Source organism: Erythrolamprus reginae, chromosome 1 (assembly GCF_031021105.1).
Source record: "Erythrolamprus reginae isolate rEryReg1 chromosome 1, rEryReg1.hap1, whole genome shotgun sequence".
NCBI classification, from domain to species: Eukaryota; Metazoa; Chordata; class Lepidosauria; order Squamata; family Dipsadidae; genus Erythrolamprus; species Erythrolamprus reginae.
The window spans coordinates 389,727,565-389,752,180 of record NC_091950.1 but is presented as its reverse complement, the minus strand read 5'-3'; the positions used below and the strand labels follow the sequence as shown (position 1 = coordinate 389,752,180).

Here is a 24,616-nt window from a genome sequence, read left to right as displayed (position 1 = left end):
CGGGGGGGCTAAAGAAAAGTTTGGACAAAAAAAATTCTCTTCCTCCATTTCACTCTATTTTTCCCTCCCTCTTTCTCTCCCTTCCTTCCCTTCTTTCTCTCTCTCCATCCCTCTTTCTTTCTTTCTTCCTCTCTTTTTTGCTCTCTTTCTCTCTCCCTCCTTCCCTCCCTCTATGTCTTTCTCTCTCCCTTGCTCTCTCTCTGCCTCTCTTGCTATCTCTCTTTCATTCTCTCTCTTTCGCTCTCTTTCTGTCTCTCTTGCTATGTCTCTTTCTCTCTCTCTGTCTCTCTTGCTATCTCTTTGTCTCTCTGTCTCTCTTGCTATCTCTTGCTATCTCTTTCTTTTTTTCTCTCTCTCTTGCTATGTCTCTCTTTCTCTCTCTGTCTCCCTCCCTCTTTCCTTTCTATCTCTCCCTCCCTCTTTCCTTTCTATCTCTCCCTCTTTCCTCCCTCCCTCTTTCCTTTCTATCTCTTTTCTTTCTATCTCTCCCTCCCTCTTTCCTTTCTATCTTTCTCTCCGTCCCTCAACAGCGGCAAAGAAGAAGGAAGGCAGGCTGCAGAGGGCACCAAGGACAAGAGCGCTCGCTCGCTCCCTCGCCCTCTGACTTCCCTCCCTCGCTGCTGAAGGGACGAGCGCGGGCACGCTGCAAGAAGGGGTTTTTTTTGCTTTCCCCCCCCTTCCCCCGCCTCACGGGAGAGAGTGAGAGAGAGAAAGAGCAGCACCCTGTCGGTTCCGAGCGCAGCCAGGGAAAGCGGCCTCGAGCCGAGTGCGAACTGCGGGATGCGGCAAAGGACTCCTTGTCAACCAAAAAAGGGTGGGGGTGGCAAAGGCAAAGCCTGGGAGGCGGGGAAGGGAAGAGCGGGAGACCCCCAGACAGAACGGCTGAGGGGAAGGAAAGACGGAAGGAGGGAGGGATTGAGAAGCGAAGCCAGGGAGGGCTGAGAGAAAAGGGGAGCGGCGCGAGAGAGAGATGGGCGGGGCGTGCATTCCCGAAACGGATGGAGAAAGCCCTCTCTCGCAGCAAAAGCGCTCCCAGCCAGGGGGCTGCGAGAGAGGGCTGGGAGTGCTTTCGTCCCGAGGAGCTGAAGCTGCAGCCGCAGCCGCCGCGAGAGAAGTCGCGCCCCAAGGCAGGGGGCGGCGGTGGAGGAGAGGGGGCAGATCGGGCGGGGAGCTTGGCGGCACACCTGCCTGTGTCTCGCGGCACACTAGTGTGCCGCGGCACACCGGTTGGGAAACGCTGAGTTAGAGGAATGAAAAAACCCTGCAAAGACTTAGGGGTCGAAAAACATTCTTCACAAAGAGTAACAATTAAGAACCTGCAAGATAAGAGTTGGGAAGATCATTAGCACCTAGTTAGGGCTGGGGGAAAAAGCTTCCAGAAAGCTACATTCAGAATATAAGACACACCTGAATTTTCAGCCTCTTTTAGGGAGGAAAAAAGGTGCGTCTTATACTCCGAAAAATACGGTAAGTAGAATTTCATCTACAGCTCAAACAGTGTACAAAATAACTTTTGTACACATGGTCACTGAAAATGGAGCCTTCATGAAAGAGTTAAATCCACATTTTCTAGCTAGAAGGCAGGATTAAAGATTTTTTTTTCTGGTTAAAGAGGGAATCCCTTTTGTTTTGTCAATAAATAATAATAATAATAATAATAATAATAATAATAATAATAATAATATTAGATTTGTATGCCGCCCCTCTCTGAGGACTCAGAGCGGCTCACAACAAGCAACTGCTCACAACAATCTCTGCCTCAAACCAGAATCTTTCCCCTCCTATCAAATTTTAGGGTTCAGAATAGGAAAAGCAATTAGAGATGCCGACAGCAAAGCAGCGTATGATTGAATGCAACCTCAGCAACTGTGCACTAACTAAACGGTGCGACACTCTTGAGACTTTCTGACAGTCTCAAAATGGGTGAACAGTGCAGTCAGGGGGTAGGGAAAGCAAGTAGGATGCTTGGCTGCATAGCTAGAGGTATAACAAGCAGGAAGAGGGAGATTATGATCCCGCTATATAGAGGGCTGGTGAGACCACATTTGGAGTACTGTGTTCAGTTCTGGAGACCTCACCTACAAAAAGACATTGACAAAATTGAACGGGTCCAAAGACGGGCTACAAGAATGGTGGAAGGTCTTAAGCATAAAACGTATCAGGAAAGACTTAATGAACTCAATCTGTATACTGTAGTCTGGAGGACAGAAGGAAAAGGGGGGACATGATCGAAACATTTAAATATATTAAAGGGTTAAATAAGGTTCAGGAGGGAAGTGTTTTTAATAGGAAAGTGAACACAAGAACAAGGGGACACAATCTGAAGTTAGTTGGGGGAAAGATCAAAAGCAACATGAGAAAATATTATTTTACTGAAAGAGTAGTAGATCCTTGGAACAAACTTCCAGCAGACGTGGTAGATAAATCCACAGTAACTGAATTTAAACATGCCTGGGATAAACATATATCCATCCTAAGATAAAATACAGAAAATAGTATAAGGGCAGACTAGATGGACCATGAGGTCTTTTTCTGCCATCAGACTTCTATGTTTCTATGTTTCTATGTATGCGGTGGCAGAACTCTAGAGAATCAGAAGCAGGCATCAAACGAGTCAGGAATGGCTGAGCAGTCCAAGGAGGGTTCCACAGCAGATGAGAAGGCGGCTTGGAATCCATACTCGTTATGCTTTGTGATGAATAATTTGCAGTTGTAGCAACCTTCTAATGGCCTAGAATAGAGGTGTCAAACTCAAGGCCCGTGAGCTGGATCCAGCGTGCAGGGTGTTTAGATCTGGCTCGCGGGGCTGCCTTGGAAACATCAAAATGGCCAACACATGGTGCCTCTGCCAACAAAAATGGAGCTTTTCACTAGTAGAGCACTGCAGGTGGTCCCAACACAAGTGATGTTGAGTTGGCCACATCCACTCTGCCCCCCCCCAAGGTCAAACAACCTTGATGTAACCCTCAATGAAATTGACTTTGATATTCTTGGTCTAGAACTACCATGGCAGATGATAATCTGGAGACTTCTTGGAATCTTTTCTTTCCAGTATGAAATAGTTATCGCCTACTGCAAATTGCAAGGAAATTGGGGAAGGAATTTGAATGGTACCGACTGTGACAGTCAGGCAACTTTGCCATCAGCAAGAACTCCAAAAACTCTATTTTGAGGCTGGAAAAAGTGTTGTAGCAGTACCCAGTAATCTTGGTTACTCTAAATCAATTCCCCTTTGGCAAAACAGCAGCAGAGGGGGAACTGTTAACACCAGATCTAGCAGTATGTTGGAGAAGAGGAGATGAATTCCAAGAGAAACAGGAGAGATAAGAACTAGCCCGGTGATGGCAAACCTATGGTGCGTGTGCGACAGATGGCATGCAGACCCATATCTGCTGGCATGTGAACCTTTGCCCTACCTAAGCTCCAGCGTGCATGTGCATGTTGGCCAGCTGATTTTCAGCTGACGCAGAGGCTCTGGGAGGGCATTTTTAGCCTCCAGAGGATCTCCAGGGGGCATTTTCACCCTCCCCAGGCTCCAAGAATGCCTCTGGAGCCTGGGGACAACCTATTGGGCCCACCAGAAGTCAGGACTATGGGGTGAGGGTGTCACATGCACATACATAGGGGCGTGGGCATTGAATTATGGGTGCACATGCTTTCGGCACCTGAGGGGGAAAAAAGTTCACCATCACTGAACTAACCTATTTGGACCCAATACAGTACCTCAAGGACTAGAGGAGGAGTACCTCCCTTAGGTCTTCTCTGCTTGTGTGAATGGGGGCACACATTGTATTAGAGGAGCCAGCACATGAGAGCGCAAGAGTGCTCTCGCACTTGGACTTTTGTCACGCAACGCTAAAAAGTTCCCCCATCACTACTCTAGTCCAAGGTATTACAACGTTTTGCTCAAGTATAGGTAGTCCTTGACTTGCAAAGTTCATTTACAGACTGTTCAAAGTTACAAAGGCACGAAAAAGAGTGGCTTTTGACCATTTTCCCCACTTACAACCATTGTAGCATCCGTCATGTGATCAAAGTTCAGACCAACTGACTCATTGTGATGGCCGTTGCAATGTCCCAGGGTCATGTGATCACCTTTTGCGACTTTCTGACAAGCAAAGTCCATGGAGAAGCCAGATTTACTTAACAACCATGACGGCAATGATTCACTTAACAACCGCGGCAACAAAGGTCGTAAAATGGGGCAAAGTCATTTAAATGTTTCACTTAGCAACAGAAATGTTGGGCTCAGCTGTGGTTGTAGATTGAGGACACCCTGTAATCCCTTCAGATTGCAGCACAGACTTTATTGTGGCCTTTTCAGATTTCTTTACAGAGATAAGTTGGTGGAGCTAGACAAACCCACAGCACCCTCTTTTGTTGGTGAACAGGATGTTATCTCTTATTCAAGAACAACAGGAAGTGGCTGCACATGCCTAATATTGATAAAAGCAGCAGCTCTGATTTCTAAATCAGTAATGCCAAGAGAGAAAGGACAACTGGAGAGGCACTTACAAACCTAACAAACATAGGATGGACATTAGCCACGATGGTGCAGTGGTCAGAGTCAGTTAAAGCCCTACATGGCATTGGACCAGATTACCTCCGGGACCGCCTGCTACCGCACGAATCCCAGTGACCGATAAGGTCCCACAGAGTTGGCCTTCTCCGGGTCCCGTCGACTAAACAATGTCGTTTGGCGGGACCCAGGGGAAGAGCCTTCTCTGTGGCGGCCCGGCCCTCTGGAACCAACTCCCCCCGGAGATTAGAACTGCCCCCACCCTCCCTGTCCTTCGTAAACTACTCAAGACTCATTTATACCGCCAGGCATGGGGGAGTTGAGATAGCTCTTCCCCCTAGGCCATTACAAATTATGCATGGTATGTTTGTGTGTATGTTTGGTTTTATAATAGGGTTTTTTAGTTGTTTTTTATTATTGGATTGTACATGTTGTGTTTATTATTGTTGTTAGCCGCCCCGAGTCTGCGGAGAGGGGCAGCATACCAATCCAATAAATTATTATTATATTATTATTTGTGTTCCTAATGGTACAGTCCACTTTGCGGTTCTGGTAGCGGCCCACTCATTGCATAATTTCTGCACGACGGCTCCTGTACCGTCTTTGCCAGGCCATTGCGTATGCCATCTTTTTTCCAAAATATTTTGGTTTTTTTTAACTTCCTGCGTATGCATGGAAGCAAAATCTCGCGAGGGGATGCTCTCGCGCATGAGATTTTGTCGATTTTTTGCTTCTGCGCTTGGTGAGAAGCAAAAATTGCTAAAATCTCATGCGCGCAAGCATCCCCTTGCGAGATTTTGCTTCCACGCATGTGCAGGAAACAAAATTATGTGAGAGGACGTGCATGCATAGCAAGCATGTGCATGTGGGGAAACATGGTGGTGCGCACACAGCGCACTGGTATCGAGGTAAGAGGAGCCCACGCCTGGTTAGAGTGCAGTACTCCAGGCTACTTCTGCTGCCTGCCAGCTACCTGAAATTTGGCAGTTCAAATTTCATCAGGTTCAAGGTTGACCCAACCTTCTATCCTTCCAAGGTCAGTAAAATGAGGATCCAGATTGTTGAGGACAATATGCTGACACTGTTAAACCACTTAGAGAGGGCTGTGAAGCACTGTGAAGCGGTATATAAGCCTAAGTGCTATTGCTATTCTCCGTACTGAGAGAGCGGGTCCAGCAGTCACGTGGGTTGTTCGCTGTCCAATCCGTTGAGGACCGAGCCTAGTCTTTAAAAAGCCTGCTGGATCCGCCCCTTCCCCAGAATTCGCTCGTTCCTGCGATCCAGCAGGACATGTGGTGGCTCGTTCCTCTTGCAAAACACCTTCCCTTCTTTCTATTCAGATACATCAGGGGTGGCAAACTTGCATCATCATGGCAGTGTCACATGACATATTGGGACTTTTCCTTCCTTCGCTAAACCAGGCACGGGGTGGAGTCAGCATATGATTCATCCGGACCTCAGACTGCGAGTGTGATATCCCTGTTCTACATTAACTTCATTCAGTATTCATATGGGATCTTTTACCAAAACACCCCCAAAGAAGCCAAATTATTATTATTATTATTATTATTATTATTATTATTATTATTATTATTATTATTATTATTAATATTTGTATGCTGCCCCTCTCTGAAGATCGGGGCGGCTCACAGCATATAATATAAAATGGTAAATACAAAGAGAAATCTAATTAATTAAAAACTACATAAGCTAAAAACCTGATATATTAAAAATCAAACAAATTCAAATCACACCCATACATCGTATTTATTGCCATGGCGACAAGATCTAATTACCCCAAGCCTGGCGACATAAGTGAGTTTTAAGACTCTTGTGGAAGGCAAGGAGGTTGGGGGCAGTGTGAATCTCTGGAGGGAGTTGATTCCAGAGGGCCACCCCCCCCCCCCCCACAGAGAAGGCTCTTCCCCTTGGTCCCGCCAAACGACAATGTCTGGTTGACAGGACCTGGAGAAGGCCAACTCTGTGGGATCTAACCGGTCGCTGGGATTCATACAGCAGAAGGCGGCCCCGTAACTAATCTGGTCCGATGCCTTGTAGGGCTTTGTAGGTGATTACCAACACTTTGAATTGTGTCCGGAAACCAATCGGCAACCAATGCAGTCCACGGAGTGCTGGGGAGTCATGGGCATGTCTGGGGAGGCCCATGACCGCTCACGCGGCTGCACTTTGCACGATTTGAAGTTTCCGAACACTCTTCAAAGGTAGCCCCATGTAGAGAGCATTGCAGTAGTTGAACCTCAAGGTGATAAATGCCTAAGATAAAGTATTACTGAATTATTTATAGAAGCAGAGTTCATAGCAATCATGTTTATGGAGTGGTTAACATTTTCGAATTAAATCCATGGCACTCGGGTACTCGGGCAGTGGGGGATAGGCCACTAATCAAGAATGATCTTAGAGCGAAGTAATTCTTGGGGAAGAAATTATTTGGGAAATCAACTGAAAAAAGTATATCCTCGTCCTGACCCTTGAAAAAAGGAATGTAAAGAAACCAATCTTTATTGTTTTGTTCCAGTGTCTGCATTCTAACTTTTTTTTGGCCTCTCAAATTGGTGCCACTACCACCAAGGTAGAATGATATTTGCAGAATTTTTGCTTCACATGGAATACACACACACACACACACACACACACACACACACACACAGAGAGAGAGAGAGAGGAGGAAAGATGGGTATTGGAGATAGTTTGGTGGAAATTTGCTCAAGGATTGGTAGGACTGAAATATCCAAGGGAAGCTACTCACGGTTTTCTCCATAAAGCCATTGATAAGCAATTTGTCTGTTGAAGCATAAGCACAAACAACTTTCACTGTAGTGCTGAAATGTCCCACAAAGGCTGTATTTACTGTGTAAGCACTTTAGGTCCTTGGGCTGTCTGAACAGGAGTGCCTTGTCTCTCACTATCTTGGAAATTGCCCTTTGAAAATATACTTCTGTTGTTTTAATTGGCCTGTACATCAACAAACATCTTTTGAAGGAAGAAATGGTAGTTGAGCATGTCTTTTCCCATTCTACTAACATTGTTGTACCTAGGTAGGAATGAAAGTATTTGATAATCTGATGGAAGCTACATAATTCCTGCTCCATCAAAAAGTGAATAAAATAGGCAAGTCACTTATGTAAATATTCACTGTAATGATATGCCTTTTAAATAGAAGCAACGGTGATTTTCCAAAATAATTCTTATTGTCTGCCATTAAACATAGATAGAATCTTTCATTTGGCAACACCGAACAATGTCCTAGTCCAATGTTGGCGAACCATTTTTTGCTCAAGTGCCAAAAGGGTGCGCATATGTGCAATAGCGTGGTCGTATGTGCCCATACCCATAATATAATGCCCTTCCACATGCATGCATGCACAACTCCCTGTGCTGTTCTCCCTCGTGCATGCGTGAAGGCCTCATTGAAGACTTCTGGTAGGCCAGTTGGGCCAATTTTCACCCACCCCAGGTTTCAGGAAAGATCTGGAGCCTGTGGATGGCGAAAAACGGTCCAACAGACCTACCAGAAGTTCGTTTCCGAACTTCTGATAGGCCCATTGGATCCGTTGTTTGCCACTCACAGGCTCCAGAAGCTTTCTTGAAGCCTGGAGAAGGCAAAAACAGCCTCCCCTGCCCTCCAGAAGGCCAAAAACCAGCTGGCCAGGGCACACATGTGCTGGAACTGACAGGACAACGCCTTGCATACCCTCAGCTATGGCTCCTTGTGCCACCTGTTGCACATGTAGAAACATAGAAACATAGAAGACTGACGGCAGAAAAGGACCTCATGGTCCATCTAGTCTGCCCTTATACTATTTTCTGTATTTTATCTTAGGATGGATATATGTTTATCCCAGGCATGTTTAAATTCAGTTACTGTGGATTTACCAACCACGTCTGCTGGAAGTTTGTTCCAAGGATCTACTACTCTTTCAGTAAAATAATATTTTCTCATGTTGCCTTTGATCTTTCCCCCAACTAACTTCAGATTGTGTCCCCTTGTTCTTGTGTTCACTTTCCTATTAAAAACACTTCCCTCCTGAACCCTATTTAACCCTTTAACATATTTAAATGTTTCAATCATGTCCCCCCTTTTCCTTCTGTCTTCCAGACTATACAGATTGAGTTCATTAAGTCTTTCCTGATACGTTTTATACTTAAGACCTTCCACCATTCTTGTAGCCCGTATTTGGACCCGTTCAATTTTGTCAATATCTTTTTGTAGGTGAGGTCTCCAGAACTGAACACAGTACTCCAAATGTGGTCTCACCAACGCTCTATATAAGGGGATCACAATCTCCCTCTTCCTGCTTGTTATACCTCTAGCTATGCAGCCAAGCATCCTACTTGCTTTTCCTACCGCCCGACCACACTGCTCACCCATTTTGAGACTGTCAGAAATCACTACCCCTAAATCCTTCTCTTCTGTGCCTTAGATTCACCACCACAGTCCTAGTCCCAAAGGATGTAGTTCTGCTTTTCTGGTTAATCATTAGATAGCCTTTTATACACACCATACTCACTTCATATGTGATATTGGTTTTTTTTTTAAAATCAACAAAAATCATTTGAATTAGTTAAGTCTTATATAATGGAAACTTTAACTTTTTTAAAAAAGCAAAATTGGTTAATAGTCACTACAGTATCAGAAAAGTATAGCATTCTGACAATAATGGCACCCTTTCAGTTTTGACTACTGTGGAGTTCTTGACTTCAAGTTACGGCCACAATTGAGCCTGAAATTTATATTGCAAATTGAAATGTCTGTTAAGTGAGTTTGTCCCCTTCCATGATTTTTCTTGCCACGGTTGTTAAGTGAATCATTGCAGTTTTAAATCAATAACATGGTTCTTAAGTGAATCGAGATTCCACATTGACTTTTCTTGTCGCAAGTTTGCAAAAGTGGATCACAAGACCCCAGGACACTGCAACTATGGTAAATAGGAATCACTAAGTGATTTATGACCTTTTTTTCACACTGGATAGAATAGAATTCTTTATTGGCCAAATGTGATTGGCCACACCAGGAATTTCTCATGCTCTCGGTGTACATAAAAGAAAAGATAACATTTGTCAAGAATCATGAAGTACAACACTTAATGATTGTCATAGGGTACCAATCAGCAATTATCAAACAATCAATATTCATATACTGTAAATTGTAAGGATACAAGCCACAAGTTACAGTCATACAGTCGTAAGTGGGAGGAGATGGGTGATAGGAATGAGAAAAACTAGTAGTAATAGTAATACAGCCTTAGTAATAGTTAGACAATAGTGAGGGAATTATTTATTTAGCAGAGTGATGGCATTTGGGAAAAATTGTTCTTGTGTCTAGTTGTCTTGGTGTGCAGTGCTCTGTAGCGACATTTTGAGGGTAGGAGTTGAAACAATTTATGTCCAGGATGCGAGGGCTCAGTAAATATTTTCATAGCACTCTTTTTGACTTATGCAGTATACCGGTCCTCAGTGGAATCATTGTAGCATCCCCATGGTCACATGATCAAAATTCAGATGCTTGGCAACTGGCATGTATTTATAACAGTTGCAGTGTCCCAGGTCATGTGATCCCCTTTTGTGATCATGTGACAAGCAAAGTCAATGAGGAAGCCAGAGTCACTGAAGAATTTGTTACTTATTTAAAATTGCAATGATTCACTGTGGCAGGAAAGGTCATAAAATGTGGCAAAACCCATTTAACAACTGTCTTGCTTAGCAACGCAAATTTTGGGTTCCATTGTGGTCATAAGGATTACCTGCATACGATTAATAAATGATATATGGCGGGGTTTTTTGTTTAGTGTATTGCATTTGTAGCTTTACTTTATTTTATATATTAATGATTTATAAGCTGCCCAAGTGCAGGAGAGGTGCGGTTAAAATAAATAGGCCAGCTTCCTAAGAAAATCTCAGTTGGAGGTTGCTCCCCAATCTCGCTGGGCAAGCAAATGAGAAATGATAATTTTTTTGGCTTTGGTCCGACTTTGAGAATCATTAATCTGGTTTAAACTTCCAATGCAGCTTTTCACTGCAGAGAAATCCCTCCAGGCACTCTTGGTTTGAGTAGATTGCTTTTTCTGCCAGAAAGTCAGGTGATCCGCTGTTGGTGGTGTCATTTATAGATGCATATTGAGGTTAAATTTCAATCTTTATTGCTGTGGTAGACAAATGTGCTATGTAACCTGAGTCAATAGTCCCTTCAAAGCAAAGCTGAACCAGTTGGGGCTCTTTGCAAGAAACTGCACAAAGGTGTGTGCAAAACTCTGCCTTTGGAATGTAGAAATTACACTTTCCTTGGCCATTTAGGTATAAAAGCATTACTTGCTCAGATACAGATTTTTTTTTAAAATCAGTATGCTTAAAGTAAGGAAAGGCATATATTTAAGGGTGAATGAGGGGTTGAAAATGGAAAAAACAACAACCAAACCCCATTGGACTCAGATGAGGAATATGCGGGTCCATCTTCCTTTGGTTCTTGAAAGTTATGATCGTGTTTTATAGGATAATGTAAGATTGTTGCATGCAATACATTTGGACACCAGCACAAATGCCTGGGGGTAGAGGGCATGTCCACTGAATAGTGCCCCTATTTGTGTGCTTTAAGTAAAAGATAGTCATATGCTATCATTGGCAGAGGGCAGAATGCTGCCATTCACACTCCGTCTATTACCATCCTGGTTTAACAGTTACATTTTTTGTCTTTCTTTACAGTTAATTTAATTTAATTTATTAAATTTATAAGCCGTCCAACTCCTTGCGGACTCTGGGTGGTGTACAACAAGTAAAACAATATGAAAACAATTAAAAACCCCTAAGATGAAAGCAGTCATTATTTTAATGTATTATATATATATATAAATCTAATAATCTGCCGTCAGTCTTCTATGTTTCTATGTTTCTATGTTTCTAATACAAATCTAATAAATAATAATAATAATAATAATTATTATTATTATTATATATTACAGTATTACTGTAACTTGTTGCTTGTGTTCTTAAGATTTTTATTAATAATGGTGGTTCCTGATTGCTTATTTGACCCCTATGACAATCATTAAGTGTTGAGTCTCATGATTCTTGACAAATGTATATTTTCTTTTATGTACACTGAGAGCATATGCACCAAAGACAAATTCCTTGTTTGTCCAATTACACTTGACCAATAAAGAATTCCATTCTGTTCTGTTCTATCCTATCCTATCCTATGCTTATTCTGGAACTTGATGGCATCACTCAATGGCTCCAGACCTGCCAGCAAAGCCATGTTTTCAGGGCTTTCCGGAAGGCCAGAAGGGTGGAAGCAGTTGCCAGCGCCGCCACAGAGTAAGCCCTCCCACGTGGTCCCGCCAGTCTAAATTGTTTGGCTGATGGGACCCGGAAAAGGCCAACCCCGTGGGCTCTAATTGGTCGCTGGGAAGTATGAGGTTACCTCTTCTATATCTGTGTCGTCCCCCCCCCCCCCCGGCCCCAGCTTCTTCAGGTTTTATCTGGTCCTTTTCTCTATTACTGTTCTTCCTCATTAGGCAGAGATAGACCAATCAACACTAGTATTCTATGGCTGCCATTGCTATCCTGTCAACACAAAGGACAAGTGAGCAAGTCAGCAGGTGGCAAAGAAGCACAACACTTATGGACTTGGTGGAGCCTATTAATGATGACCTTTTGTTGGCATATCAGGTGCTTGACTGTGTCAGTCACAGATAATGGCCTTCCCCGGCATAAGGGCTGATATTTTGCAAACTAATAAAGAGGTAGCTTGCTTTTCTTGTTGATACTTTTCAAGAGACAAGCAGAAAAACGCACTATTGAGTGATAAACAGGGAACCAAAGCTGTTGCACCATCCTCATTTGCCTGAAGTCAGGAATGACTGTTTGTTTTGTAGAAACAGAAGGGGAATCTGCTCACAGTACTGAAGCAACTTACTTCAAGATAGAAATCATTGTTTGCTAGGTAGAAGCACAGTGGTCTCTCTTCTTCCTCCCTCGTCCCGTTATTTTTATGTTGTAATTGGATAGCGCATCATTCTGTTGCAATATAGCTTTGGAAAGAGAAGCAGTAGAATTTAATATGCTAATTGCTGTTAATGTATTGGGAATCTCTCCTTTGTGCCTGTCAAAATCAGATCAGGAAGATTTTGAGACGCACATGAGATTAAACCCAAGTTTTGTCTCTAGTTTCTTCTGATGGAAACATACCATTCTGTCTTCCATTAGTAACATGATTCTTCATTTTTAAGATCACATGTTGCAAAAATAATCACATTTATTCTCAAGTGGAGGATTGTAATGATGACTATTGAAAGCCTGGGGTGGGGGAACTCTTCCAAGCCATTTTTATATATGCTTTAAGCCATTTTAAGGTAGATAATGTCACCAAGAAACTTCTCAATAGCAATAGACAGCATTTAGACTTATTTACTGCTTTACAGTGCTTTACATCCCTCTCTAAGCGGTTTACAGAGTCAGTGTATTGCCCCCAACAATCTGGGACCACATTTTACTGACCTTGGAATAATGGAAGGCTGAATCAACCTTGAGCCAGTGAGACTCGAACTGCCAAACTGCTTGCAGCTGGCAGTCAGCAGAAATAGAATGCAATGCTGCGTTCTAACTACCAAGTCACTATAACTCTTGATTCAGTTAGATGTCAATTGAATTGCTGGCATAAAAGCAAACGGGGAAAAACGAAAAGAGAATGGATAAAATTATTCATAGAGCGATGTGCTTTTTTAACATTTTTGCCATAAATAAATATACGTAGATTACCAAAAGCAATTTCCCCCCCTTACATTTATAACATTAGCTCCAGGATAAATGAAAGAGTACTGTGTATGGCTTATGGTTAACTTATGGCAAGATAAGGCAAAGACGGCATAGCATACTTAGTTTGAAGACTTGTATTTTAAAGGTGATTTATTCCTAACTGCTGTGAAAATGCAGGAATTTTTCTCCTTCGTGTGCTATGTGTGAGCTTCTTGAGACATTTGGTTGGCTAAACAGGTCCTTCTATTGGTAGGATGTGTGGCTACTACTAGTAGCTGACTTACAAGCTTAACTATATTACAGTACAGGGTCATAATGACTTTGACTTTCTTCCTAAACCAATATGATAGATGAATAATCAACTCTTTGTATAGTGCGGCAATCCAAAGACTCCATGCCAATTGCTACAAATGGGAATATCTACTTAGATCAATATAGCTGGTCGAAACGACCTGTTTATTACAACATTTTGTCCTTGTGGTCGTATCAGATCTTGAAATCCTTAGGAGGAAGAGAACTGCAGCCTTTGCCTGCAGACACAGGTATTTAGCAAATTAAATGTTCTGACCTTTCTTCTTAAAGTGGTTCTTGTGTCCATTTTGAACTTTTTCTAGAATAAAACAGATATATATTGTACTCTTATCAGTCTATGGATCAATACCATTTGCTGTAGCAAATTAGAGTTGTAGAGAAAACTTGTTTGTGCATTTGGGTTAGCTGTATAACTGTTTGTCATGGCAGTGTGGTATTTAATAAAGTGAAGAGAGAAGAGACTGTCCACTTTAACTAGTTAAAAGGTTAACAGTAAGAAATAGCTGTGATTTAATTCCTTCCTGAGAATATTACTGAGTTTCTCTTTTAAAATCCTGTGAAATTAACACATGCTTTAGGTTTTTCTCCCCCAAGAGAAAAATAATCTTTGGATAAAAATGTTTTTTCAGGATGATACGCTCATCTGTTTATATCTTTCTTGCCTCTAGCTCCCTTCTCACGATTCTACTCTTTTCTCATATCTCCTTTATCTCTGACCTCCCCCACAATAGGAAAAAATAATGCAACTGCACTGAAAAAAATGCCTAAGGAATTCATTTATCTTCTCTTGCAGGGCTCTGGAAGTAGAGGACAATAGCAGTAGAGGCTTAGTTCCTTAAAATTACTGTATTACTTTACTCTGATTCCTGAGGATGTTTCCAATGCTAAGATAAACTGAAATGCTAAAGGAAGTGGTATGGCTAGTTTATAAATAAAACTAATTAATTTATGAGGGTTAGGCTTGGTAAGAAATGAATGTGGTTAAGTAAGGTCCAGGAGGGAAGTGTTTTTAATAGGAAAGTGAACACAAGAACAAGGGGACACAATCTGAAGTTAGTTGGGGGAATGATCAAAGGCAACATGAGAAAATATTATTTTACTGAAAGAGTAGTAGATCCTTGGAACAAACTTCCAGCAGACGTGGTTGATAAATCCACAGTAACTGAATTTAAACATGCCTGGGATAAACATATATCCATTGTAAGATAAAATACAGGAAATAGTATAAGGGCAGACTAGATGGACCATGGTGTCTTTTTCTGCCATCAGTCTTCTATGTTTCTATGTTTCTAATAGTATTGCATAGTGGCATGTTCAAGTAAAATTGATAGAACTTTATAACATGATCATTTGAATTGGAAAAAACAGTAAAATAAGCAAAATTAAATCTTACTTGAATAGAAAGGATGGATTTGCTTAGTTTTGAGATTGCCATACGGATGTTTTTGTTTTTATGTTTCAGATTTTTTGGATCAATTATTACTTTTATTGTAATGTGTTTATACTGTAATAGCAAAAAATGACTTTGCTCCCAGCTTGTCCAGGTAACAGCTTCTGACACCAATTTTACTGTACATGCAAAATTTGATTGTGACCCCACAGATCAGGAATCTGTCCCCTGTAGGGTTAGACTTGATACTCACCATTTGGAAAGATGCAAATCTATTACAGTACTTAGTTCTGAAACTACGGGATGATATTAAAAGTGCCTTGAGCTGCCTAATAAACTTACTAATGGCCTTTTGTTTTTGCTGGTTTAGAATTCATTAACATTTAAGAATTTAAGAATGATGTCAGCCAGGATACAGCTTGATTTATCTGTCATCAGCAGGATAGATTACATTGTGCTGGGGAAAATTTCTACATGTATAGAGATCCCTGCTGACTTTCATTTATGAGTTACTGGAAAAATGAAGTTTAGAAGTGCCCAGAAAACATTTGATTACATTTGTGGTATAGAAAAATGTACTTTTGTGGGAATTATTTTTGCTTGGTTTATACCGTTTTGTGTTCCTAGGTAGACTTGGCAAAGTTGAATTGTTTCAATACTTAGAAAGCAGTGAAGGATTTGAGAGTTAAACATAGCTCTTCCCTATGAAATATCTTTCACTGGCCTGGAACTAGTCAAAACCCAATCTGTCTTGCAGAGTTGTTTAGAGGAAAACAAAGAAGAATGCTATTTAAGAAATAAATTAAAAAATATTTGAAGTTTTGATATTATTCTCATTTTATTTATATTAAACAAGTAATATGTTCAAGCTATTTCATTTTTAATTAATTAAAATGTATAAATTGCTGCAGATTAGGCTAGGAGAGAAATTGTTGGTAAGTGTAGAATATATATAATAAAGATCTGCCAAGCAACAGCAACAAGTTGGCAGACAATCACAGATAGACTGTATAATCTTTTAGGATGCACATTTAGATTTTTGAGGAAGGGTCAAAACATGATTACACAAAGACTATTTATAATACAAAGTTCCTCCTTGGAGTCAACCCCAGGTTTCCACATATCTTGTTTCCATCTCCAAGCCTCATCAAAAGCCAGAGAGAAATAATGTGGATAGTTTTGAACCGTTTTGTGCTTTTGAATCGATAAAATATCTCTTATTTTTCTTTTCCTGATTAATGAGGAATGCTAGTTTCTGATGGTAATCCATCATCACTATATTGCTCATTTTGGAGTCTCGGCATTTCATTCTGAAATGCTCATAGCCACCTGAAAGTAATGTTAATTTTTAAAAAGATGAATCCATCAAGTACTTTTGCAGAATGAAACATGCATTCTCAAAAGTGCCGAAGGGCATCATATCGCTCACCATAAATATTGATGGGCAATTAGAAAGTATCTATTAATTAATTCACCTCATTCAGGATTTTTAGTCTACTTTTTGTTATGTTGATGTCCACGACATCATTTGATTGCACAGATTTATTTATTTATTTATTTTGTCCAATACACAATGAGGGTTTTAGTGGGTATACAGTATATCTATATACACATAGTAAAATACATGATGAAGGTTATAGAGGAGATACTCATAGTAAAATATACTTAAGAGATAATAGAAAAGAAGGTATAGTAATAGAACATATCAATGAAAGAATAGAAGAAGAGATATAGGAATAGAAGAAAGGTAAAGGAGATATAGGAGAGCAATAGGATAGGGGACGGAAGGCACTCTAGTGCACTTGTACTCGCCCCTTGCTGACCTCTTAGGAATCTGGATAGGTCAACCGTAGATAATCTAAGGGTAAGTGTTGGGGGTTTGGGGATGACACTACGGAGTCTGGTAATGAGTTCCACGCTTCGACAACTCGGTTACTGAAGTCATATTTTTTACAGTCAAGTTTGGAGCGGTTAATATTAAGTTTAAATCTGTTGTGTGCTCTTGTGTTGTTGTGGTTGAAGCTGAAGTAGTCGCCGACAGGCAGGACGTTGCAGCATATGATCTTGTGGGCAATATTAGATCTTGTTTAAGGCGTCTTAATTCTAAACTTTCTAGGCCCAGGATTGAAAGTCTAGTCTCGTAGGGTATTCTATTTCGAGTGGAGGAGTGAAGGGCTCTTCTGGTGAAGTATCTTTGGACATTTTCAAGGGTGTTAATATCTGAGATGCGATATGGGTTCCAAACAGATGAACAGATACCCCATTGTGAGCTGAAGCAGGTTTATACTCAAAGCTTTCTCCGTGAGCTCATTTATTTATGCCAATGAGCTAATTAGTTAGAATCTAGAGTAGTTTTTACAAAGTTTTGATTTTCTGAGCTCACATACGCCTTCATTTTTATGTCAAACTCATTCTATTAGAAGGTCTGCTTTACATATATTTATGTATCTTTTCTTTTATGTACACTGAGAGCATATGCACCAAAGACAAATTCCTTGTGTGTCCAATCACATTTGGCCAATAAAGAATTCCATTCAATTTTGTTTTTGCATTCACGTTGAGCTACAGTGCAGTACTGGAAGTACATGGTAGGTTTGTCAGGCTCATTAATGGAAAACGTTGGAGTATATGCTGTTATAATTGGGATGGCTTCTAATGATGCCAGAAATGGAAAGTAATTATGGTATTAAAGCCCATTTATAATCACTGAAACCAACCAGCCACCCCTGTCCATCAAAAAGTATTTTCCCAGGTTTGTTGGATTTATATAACACTGGCCTGAATGTTTCTCAGGTGAATAAATAAATACAATAAATAAATATTGCTGAGACATTAAAATGAACATGGAACTACAGCATGATGGGTGCCAGGTGGTTCTCTGGAAATCGACATCTGGGAGAACTGGCACTACAGGTAGAGATCAAAGCAAGAAGAAGTCTTTCATTGGAGAAAGGAACAATTGAGCATGTGGCACAGTTGAGGCTAAAAACTAGAGGCAATAAGCACTGGCTATCAATTAATCTTTGCTTGCCTGAACAGAAATGTTTAAGACAGAGACAGGCAAATGCTTTGCATGTTTTGTTTTTGGAGGACAAAGTGTAAATTGGGTAGAGTGATGGCACATAGAGGACAGAGCCAGCATGTTATGGATTTTGCTCTCAGTTGGGGATGGTTTTCCTTTTAAAATAATCTCGAGAAGCCTATTTCGAAGCTTATATTACTGTTTTCATTTGTTCAAAAGAGCAGGAAACCAGACCAGCGATTTTTGGTAATTGTAATTGGAAGATAGCCTGGGAACTGCCGAAAAGAGTCCTGGAAGCTTTAACCCTGAGGTTTCAAGTTTGGCCAAACAGCACTTGTCTTTGACGTGACTTGAAGTGATTTAATATTGGCCGGCCACAACCAGGAAGAGTTGTAATTTTGAGAAGAGATCATAATCATTTCTTCCAAGGCTGTTGTAACTTTGAACCATCAATAAATAAATGGTTGTAAATTAAAGACTACTTATATATTTGTATTATGTTGTATTATTATTATTATTGATGTTGTTTTAATTGTTGATTGGAGACAACATAGAGTTTGACATAAGATGCCTGGCTATATAATTGTTTTAAATACTGTAATTTTTGGAGTATTAAATGCATACAAATCTAATAAATAATAATAATAATAATAATTATTATTATTATTATTATTATCATCATCATCATCATCATCATCATCATCATCATCTTTTTACCCCCCAAAAGAGGGTAAAAACCTGGGTGTATCTTATACACCGAATGTAGCCCCACCCATCCAACCCCACTCTTTGGTCTCTCCCTGCTAGCAATTTACCTCCTCGCAGCAAACAGCAGCTGAGCTTGCTTAGCACAAGCCACTGATTATCTGCCTCCCGACACTCAGCTGATTGATTCAAGTTGCTGGCAAACTTACATGCTAAAATAAAAGTGAAACTAAAGCTGCCTATAGTAGTGATGGCGAACCTTTTTTTGGTTTGTTTACCAAAAGGGTATGTATGGATGTGATAGCATGCATGTACATGCCCATACCCCTTCCCTCCCCCCCCCCCCCGCACATGCACACAGGCCTTACTGAAGTGTGGTAGATGAAACTGGAAGTTTGGAAAATGCACTTCCAGTTTGCCGTTGTGCTGTTTTTTGCACTCCAGAGGGTTAAGGGAAGCTTCCTGTTTGCACTTCCTGTTTACCCATTGTGCTGTTTTTTGCACTCCGGGGCTTCGGGAAACTTCCCTGAACCTCCCGTAATGCAAAAAAACAGCGCAATGGCAAACCAGAAGTATGTTTTTCTGAATTTCCTGCTGGTTCCAGCGCCCCAGGTTGCCAAGAAACTGGAGGGCATGGCAGGCCTGTTGATTCCAATGACCCAGGTCGCCAAGTTATTGGGGGCGCGTGGCAGGCCTGCTGGTTCCAGCAAACCCAGGTCGCCAAGTTACTAACGCTTCTATAGAACTGGTCCGAACTGGTAGGAATCTACCTCTGAGTAGGGGATTGGATTACAAGACCCTCCAAGATCCTTTCCAACCTTGTTATTTTATGCTCTAAGAAGTCACTTAATTCAAGTTATAGTTTCAAGTACACTTTGCAGCTCACCAGTTTCATTAGAGGTATAACACAGTTTAAAGTTTTCTGCCATAGAGCACTGTCTAAACCTCTAATAATTGTGTCACAATGTTTGCTTCTGTGTACAATAATCTCTATTTACAAATCACATGAAACGCTCTTTGCACTTTTCCATGCTTCCTTAACACAGAAACATGGACATGAAATAGCCTAATAAGTAGAGCAGTGTTCCTTAAAACTTTTTAAAGAAGTTGACTGCTTGTTGTGAAATGGCCTAGTTTTAAGCTATTTCTTAGCTTGCTTTGGAACCACACACTGTTAAATGAAGGAATTTGTTGAGGGCTGCATTTTGCTGGGTTTTTTTAAAGTTAGCTTTCTCAGTTTAGCTTTCATTATTATTATTATTATTATTATTATTATTATTATTATTATTATTTATTAGATTTGTATGCTACCCCTCTCCAAGGACTCAGAGCGGCTCACAACAAGAAAAACAGTACAAATCCGATATTTAAAACAGTTTAAAACCCTTTCCTATCAAAAAGCTGGGGTTTGGGAGGAAATAAGAAGTTTAAAATATTACCTTTCCCATATGTTTGATATCACTGATTTGTTAGCATATTTTAAAAAGTGTATTAAGAGGCTGAAGCAATAAGCAACTTGTTTTGGTTTTATTTTAGCTGTTCCTGTTTCTCTCCTATGATCTACTTTCTGTACTTTCATGATGTTTTTACTTGCTTGTGCTGATTATATGCTTTGGGATGACAGCATTTCAAACATTAATCCTACATTCCCCTATGCAATGTTAAGGAGAGTCGAAGCATGGGTTAAACTTTGGTCAGTTGCCAAGGGACTGAGTTAAAAATAGATTGAAACATGCCCTCTTTGCCCCCTCTCTACTCCACCAGTCAGTTTTCAAACTCAGTCAAGCTAGAGGACATATTTGTTTTTTCTCTCAATTTAATTTGATGACTGATTGACCATTTCTTCCAGCTTGGACTCTCCTTTACTTTGGCCGATATCTTCACCTTATAGAGGGTGTTCAGGGATTCCTGAGAACTTGAGGCATTTACAATGTAACCTGGTCGGCCTATTGTAACTATTGTTCAAAGTCTCAACTCAATCCACTGCCCATTTCAATTGTACAAATTCTAGACTTCCTGCAGATGGGGTTTAATAAAGGGTTGGCTCCCAATATCCTCTGCAGACAAATGGCGGCCTTATCCACAGTTCTCAGATTGGACAATTTACAGCCATTGTCTTCCCATTCCAGAATACAAAGTTTTTTAAAAGGAACCTCTAATTTGAGACCCCAAGTTGTCCATTGATACCTGTCTTGGGATTTCTCCTTAGTACTGAAAGTGCTCAGGTCCTCTCCATTTGAACTGTCGAGGAAGGTATCGTTCTGGTTCCTGACACTCAAAACAGCTTTTCTGGTCACTATTACCTCGACCATGAGAGTTTCTGAATTAGCTGTGCTGTCAGTGCGTCAGGACATTTGTCATTTCCATCCCGACAGGGTCGTCCTCCATCTGGATCCCTCCTTCCTTCCAAAAGTGAACTGCTGGTTGCATCAGGCCCAGGAGGTGATACTGTCCAACTTTTATACCAACCGAACCACCCATTGGAACATTGTTTGCATAAGTTTGATGTCAGGAGAACTCTTGGGATTTATATCTGGAGGACGGTTTAATTCAGGAAAACCGAGGCTTTATTTGTTGTGTTCCAAGGTCACAAGGCCACGTCCCAAATGGTCAGCTGCTGGCTAAAGGCATTGCAGTGCTCTACAGAGCTTACGAGGGCCAGTCCAGGACCATTCCTTGTAGGATCACCACACATTCCACCCGAAGTGCGGTGACCTGGGCTATGCAGGCTTCAATTGAAGAAATCTGTAGAGCGTAACACGGTCTACATCTTTCCCATTGGTGAAACCTTATAAACTGGACTTGTTTGCCTCTATTGAGGCAGCCTTTGGCAGATGGGTGGTACAGAGGGTCTGCTCCACATTTGCTCCTCTGGATCAGTCTTCTTCTGCCCTTCAGACTTAAGTTTGGGTATATAACATGCTTGGACTCTCCTAAGCAGCGTAGAGGAGAAGGAGTTTGGCGTACTTGAATGATCTTCTCTGTGTGCTGCAAGAGAATCCAAACTCTCCCTGGCTACCGTTGGGTCCAGGATAGCCGTAGTTCTGGATTACAATGTACTCGATTGGATGGAGATTTACGCCTTTGTTTGAAATCTGACTTGTAGAGCAGAGAGGGAGCAAAGAGGGTGTGTTTCAGTCCATTTTTAACTCAGTCCCTTGGCAACTGACTGAAGTTTAACCCATGCTTGGATTCTCCTGCAGCGCACAGAGAAGACCGTTCAGGTAAGCCAATGTTCCTTTTCCATAAAAATAAATGTTCAACAGTATCTAATGTTTGGCCTCTCTGCCTTTTTTTCACAGGGCCACAAATCTGCATAGCAGTAATTTATTGCAGGAAATTAAATCAAGGCTAACTGCAGTGATTGGTCTTCAGAAATTTAAATCTTTGATAGCTGATTCAATTAGAATGCCATCAGGTAAGTACATCAAGCCTTTGATATTTACACAAAAAGAATTGCACCATTTTGTTTTGTATGTCTAAATTTAAAAACATTTAATGTCCAAATGTGGTATGTCATTCTACTGTGCCTAATAGTATTTATGAAATAACTATTGCCTTTTATATATTGGAAACTGAATATGAATGTGGCTTTATGTTTCCTGCTCAATACTTTGAATTTGCCAGTGGCCTTGAGTCTACATGAAGCCCATGGTTTTGAAACAATTTTTAAAATCTGATTTTCTTCCAAAATAGCATATCCTGATATTTCCTACGTTATGCTTACCTTGGTGGTGTTTCAGCTATATGCCCTTCTTCCTTCATATCTTCATACTTCATTAGAAAAAAACCCTATTGGACTTTTTCCATTAAGAGTTCAAACCATCAATATTTGACTATTAAGATACATGCATATTTTAAGCCTCTCTGTATGTTTACAATAGAATTTTTCAGCAATGTATAGTGCTGCTAAGAAAATGGAGTGAAGATGGAACATTATGTATTGTAACAATAGAGGTGCAAGACTCTAAAGTATATCCTTGTACAATAGAAATTGCATAATGCAAGCATTATTTCCTTTATATGTAGCCCTAATGGGCAATAACTACTCTGTATATATATCTTGCTGATATGTAAAGAAATAGATTACTGTTTTGCACTGATGCCCTACATTATATTCACAGAGGAAACCTTGGGTGTTGGCAAATGCAGGGCTTGTTCTAAGTTCTATAATGAAAAGGGATGGAGCAAAAGTGAATAACTAAATATTGTATTTTTGGAGAATAAGACGCACCCTTTTCCACTCTAAAAGAGAGTGGAAATGTCAGTGCATCTTATACACCAAATACAGCCATTTTTGGCCTCCCGAAACATCCCATTTTAGTGAAAAATGGACCTTTTATTTGCAAAAATGGGGTGCAGAGAGTTTGGGGGGCCTGCAGAGTGCTCCTGGGGTGGGGGAAGGCAAAAACACCCCAATTTTTGTGAAAAAATGGGTGAAAATGGGGCATTTTTTTCAAAAATGGGGGGGCTTTTGCCTTCCCCCAGCCTCCAGGAATACCCTGCAGACTTTCCAGACCCTCTGCACACCCCATTTTTGCAAAAAAAAAATGGGGTGCACAGAGGATTTGGAAGGCTTACAGAGTACTTCTGGGGTCAAAAACCTTTCTCCATACATACCTCTTTGAAATCTTGGTGCGTCATATATACCCATGCGTTTTCCAGTCCAAAAATTCCTGTACTTTTCGGGCCATCAGTTGTTTCCAAAGTATTATTGTAAGATCTGCGTCTTCTCAAAATTTCAACATTCAGATGTATCTTTATATAGTTTTACAGCTATTGAGAATCTGAATAGTGTATGTGCATATATCATTGTAGTAACAATTTCAACAGAATTAGCTAACCACAGGAAAGACTCATTTGTGTGGGTTGGCTTGGTGTCACCATGCTTTCACAATGCACAACTTCCACTAGCTCCTTCTTTTCTTTGCCAGGCGGGTTTATGCGTTCATTGTTGGCTGGGCTTGCTGTGTATCACTTATAAAGCTAATAGAATCAGAATTACTCTTAAGGCTGCTGACAATCATGGTGAGGCGATCGTTTAAATAAGTTAGCAACACTTATTATATCTTTGCCAACTGTTTGAAATAGTGCAGTTTCATATGTGAGGAATAAAGATGAAAACCAGGAACAGTGCAGTGCTCAGATGAAATGGTCAACCCTTGATTAGATGGACTTGTATTCCATCTGAAGGAACAGAATCACACACTGCTAATGCTCCTAGATTCTCTGTTTTGATGAGTAATTCACACAATCGCTGTAGCTAGGAGTATCTATCTATCTATCTATCTATCTATCTATCTATCTATCTATCTATCTATCTCTCTTTTTCTATCTATCTATCTATCTATCTATCTATCTATCTATCTATCTATCTATCTATCTATCTATCTATCTATCTATTAGGTTTGTATGCCGCCCCTCTCCGTAGACTCGGGGCTGCTAACAACAATAATGAAACAACATATAACAAATCTAATATTTAAAATAATTTTTAAAAAACCTTATTTAAAAAACCAAACATACACACAAGCATACCATGCATAAATTGTATAGGCCTAGGGGGAAGGGAATATCTCAGTTCCCCCATGCCTGACAACAAAGGTGGGTTTTAAGGAGCTTACGAAAGGCGAGGAGGGTGAGGGCAATTCTGATCTCTGGGGTTTTTTGCTACCTACTGAAGCTAGTACGTTAGCTATGCTCTTTCTTAGAAGGGTTTAGTTTCAGTAGTGGGTTCTAAAATCCGTTGTTACCGGTTTGCGCGTGCGACACTTGTGCACATGCCCAGAAGTGTCCTTGGTGGGTGGGTGGAGCCTCCCGCCTCCTGCCACTACTAGTTTGCAAAACCGGGCTGAACTGGGAGCAACCCACCCACCATTGGTTACTTTGGCCAAGGTGA

General features: G+C 40.8%; 1 protein-coding gene across 4 annotated transcripts in view; it reads left to right on the top strand.

Annotated features, from left to right (window-relative positions):
• NCOA1 (nuclear receptor coactivator 1) overlaps positions 1 to 24,616 on the top strand; it is a 426,703-nt gene that overhangs the window by 30,446 nt on the left and 371,641 nt on the right. For all 4 annotated transcript variants that reach the window (XM_070734872.1, XM_070734876.1, XM_070734874.1 and 1 more), the window contains exon 2: positions 22,020 to 22,135. The gene's annotated coding sequence lies outside the window, so the exon portion shown is untranslated. The remainder of the gene's footprint in view (positions 1 to 22,019; positions 22,136 to 24,616) is intronic.